Consider the following 3902-nt stretch of genomic DNA (forward strand, 5'->3'; position numbering starts at 1 on the left):
ACTCCATAGGTGGCTAGAGAATCGACCTTCATAGACAGCGCTTGGAGCTGCGCTGCAATAGCTGTAGCTGCATCAACTTCCAAAATACCTGCTACCTTCCCAGGGATCATCCTTTGAGTCGGGTTTTGATGCTCATTTGCAGGCATAGTCTCAATAAGATTATAAGCCTCCGTATAGCTTTTGGCCCACAAGGCGCTTCGAGCTGCTGCGTCGAGCATGGGCCGAGATTGGGCCCCCAAACCATTATAGAAACCAGTGATCACCATCCAATCAGGCATTCCATGATGTGGACACTTTCTCAACATTTCCTTGTAGCGCTCCCAAGCTTCGCACATAGATTCTGTAGGTTGTTACGCAAACTGAGTAAGAGCACTCCTCATAGCCGCAGTCTTCACCATTGGATAAAATTTCACCAGAAACTTTTGCGCAAGATCCTGCCAAGTAGTGATAGACCCAGCTGGTTCAGAATATAACGAGTCCTTAGCTTTATCCCTCAGTGAGAATGGGAAAAGCCTCAGCTTGATAGCCTCATCAGTCACACCATTATATTTGAAAGTACTACAGATCTCGACAAAATTCCTTATGTGCATGTTGGGGTCTTCAGTCGCAGCACCTCCGAAAGAAACAGAATTCTACACCATCTGAATAGTGCCCGGCTTGATTTCGAAGTTATTGGCCTCAATAGCCGGGTGCATGATGCTAGACTGAATGTCATCAATTTTAGGCCGAGAAAAGTCTATAAGAGCTGGATCTGCCGGAACTATACGATCACCCATGATTACTGGCTCTTTCTGCTCACTTCTTGAATCCGAATCTTCAAATTCTATCTTCTACGGAATATCAAGAACTTCGTCTGTCTCCTCAGCCGTATCTAAAGTACCTGAAACACAACAGGAAACAATAAGTAACACGTCTTAATTACTGAGTCCTAATGACCACTGATGGTAAGTAAATAAACTAAACAAATACGCCGAGTCCCTGACAGCGGCGCCAAAAACTTGTTAGGGCGAAAATATGCGCTAATAACACATGCAAGTATACGCGTTCGCAAGTAATATAGAATACTTTCTAGTTCCTTCCTATAGAGACTCAGACTAATTATGTTCAATTACACTCACTCACCAATGTATGATTACTTCTCAATGTTAAAACAATAACACTTAGATTTGATTGACTAATTATTAACTACAATTAACTACGAGAATTAAGCACTTAATTAACACTTGAATTAACAATATTAAAACACTCATGAGATCACAACTTCATTACTACTTCCTTCAATAGTCATTGTTATTACCCTTAGCATGCAACAGTGATGATATTAATCGAACAACACGAAACTGATAAAAGCCAACTTTCATTGTACTAATACCATTCTACCAAACATCCATAATTAAGATAGAAGTTGAATAGGCATCAATTATGTTGAGTCCCTATATGTCTACAGAAATTGACAACATAACGATTTAAGCACTAGTTATTCCTTTTGATTACACAGGGCGAATAAAACGGTTAGAGTTACCCACTAATCATGCATACTCGTACACGAACCTATGCTAGCATGGCAAGTTCTAAATCTCAAGATCCACCGTCGCTTCACAAGAGATTAACACCCTATCTTATATGTTCGCGACGCACATAAGACGAATAAGCACAACCAATACTAGATATCATACAATCATCACACACTAAGGTATTAAACAACTAACTAAAGAATTCCATAGTAAATACGTTACGACCCCATGATCACGATTAGCACATGATAGCACTCATCGTCATCATGGGTTCATATGAAAACATGATAATAACACACAAGAATAATAACTAAAACTACTTATATTAAACCAGAGTACGTCACAAGAGTAAATAGGTTCAAAGTAAAGAAAACTAGCATCCAACATTACAACAAAATAAAGAATCACAAGAAAATATGCTTCCTCTTCATTGCGGTGTGCTAAAACGGTCTTCTTCCTTATCTCCTTGCTCTTCGATTAATACTACGATCCAACCTTTGTGAAATGTCTCTGAAAACTACTTATATAGGAGTCCCATAATACCCAGATATCTCAGAAGTTGGAAGTTAAACAAAACTAGGAGTCTAAAATAATTATTCTAATTTTCCGTCCTTGAGCGGCCGCTCAGCATTCCTGAGCGGGCGCTCAGCTTCCTGAGCGGTCGCTCAGCAGAGCTTAGCGGGCGCTCAGACCCCTACTGGAAACTGCTATGTTTTTCTCCCGTTTCTTCGCTGCAATCTCCTCCTATCTTCCCGGTTGCAATGCCAAACACATGCCAAGGTTTATTATTGATGAAATCTCTCCAGAAATACAATTAATACCCTGAAATGCATAAATACTAGAAAAACGCATCAAATACAGAAAATACTTGATTTCAAGACATTGATTCAAGCCATTATAAGACGTTCTAAGTGGTATAAAATGCCACTTATCAAGCACCATTTATGGTCTTACTAGCATAGTAGACCATATGAAATATGTTGTTATTTCTCTGCCCAAGAACTGCTCCAACTGCATAGTCACTTGCATCGCACATCATCTCAAAAGGTTCACTCCAATCTGGTACAGTTATGACAGGTGCCGTGATTAAACTCTTCTTTAAGAACTCAAAAGCAGCCAAACACTCACCATCAAACTTAAACGGGACATCCTTCTCCAGAAGATTGCACAAAAGTTTAGAAAATTTTGAGAAGTCATTGATGAACCGCCTGTAGAAGCCCGCATGACCAAGAAAACTATGAACTCCCTTAACAGAAATTGGTGGGGGAAGATTTCCGATGACCCCTACTTTGGCTTTGTCCACCCCAAGACCCTTACTGGAGACCTTGTGCCCAAGAATAATGCCTTGTCGCACCATAAAGTGACATTTCTCCCAATTGAGAACCAGATTGGTCTAAACACACCTCTTTAGAATGTTGCCTAGATTCTATAAGCACTCATCAAATGAATCGCCAAACACAGAGAAATCGTCCATGAACACCTCCACATTCTCACCAATCATATCATAGAAGATAGCAATCATGCATCTCTGAAATATGGCTGGTGCTCCACATAACCCAAAAAAAACCCTTCTAAAGGTGAAAGTACCAAATGGACAAGTGAAAGTAGTCTTCTCCTGATCTTCTGGAGCAATGCAAATTTGATTATAGCCCGAATAGCCATCCAGAAGACAGTAGTACTCATGCCCAGCCAATCTGTCAAGCATCTGATCAATAAACGACATAGGGAAGTGGTCTTTTCTCGTGGCCTTGTTCAGCTTCCTGTAATCCATGCAAACTCTCCACCCCATGACTGTTCGAGTATGAATGAGCTCATTCTTCTCATTAGCAACGACTGTGATACATCCTTTCTTTGGTACATACTGAACTGGACTCACCCAAGAATTGTCAGAAATGGGATAGATGATCCCTGCATCCAGCCAATTAAGAATTTCCTTCTTCATGACTTCCTTCATGATAGGGTTTAACCTTCTTTGTTGCTCAACAGTAGGCTTGCTAACTTCCTCTAGCAGAATTTTATGCATACAATAAGAAGGGCTGATTCTCTTGATATCTGTTATCGTCCATCCAATTTCCGATTTGAATTCTCTCAGAATTCTCAAGAGTTTTTCCTCATCGCTACCTGAAAGGTCAGATGCAATAATAACAGGCAAAGTAGATGCATCACCTAAAAACGCATATCTCAAATGTTCAGGTAAAGGCTTAAGCTCAAGAGTAGGAGCTTCCTCAATAGATGGCTTGAGGCGCTTAGGAGCTTTGTTCAGCTCCTCCATTCCAAGAGATTCAAAATGCATATCCATCTTCCCCTTCCAGGGAGAAGCATTCAGAAATTGTATCTGCTCATCCCCTTCATCATCTTCACTATCGGAGTTCCCCAACAAGGAATTCT

At 40.5% G+C, this 3902-nt stretch overlaps 1 non-coding gene across 1 annotated transcript; it reads left to right on the forward strand.

The window, feature by feature from the left end:
• The first annotated feature begins 276 nt into the window (after nucleotides 1–276).
• Nucleotides 277–383, forward strand: LOC141722545 (small nucleolar RNA R71). Its single transcript, XR_012575561.1, has one exon. It is a non-coding gene; the product is annotated as a small nucleolar RNA R71 (small nucleolar RNA).
• Nucleotides 384–3902: the final 3519 nt, after the last annotated feature.

Source organism: Apium graveolens, chromosome 4 (assembly GCF_009905375.1).
Source record: "Apium graveolens cultivar Ventura chromosome 4, ASM990537v1, whole genome shotgun sequence".
Classification (NCBI taxonomy): domain Eukaryota; kingdom Viridiplantae; phylum Streptophyta; class Magnoliopsida; order Apiales; family Apiaceae; genus Apium; species Apium graveolens.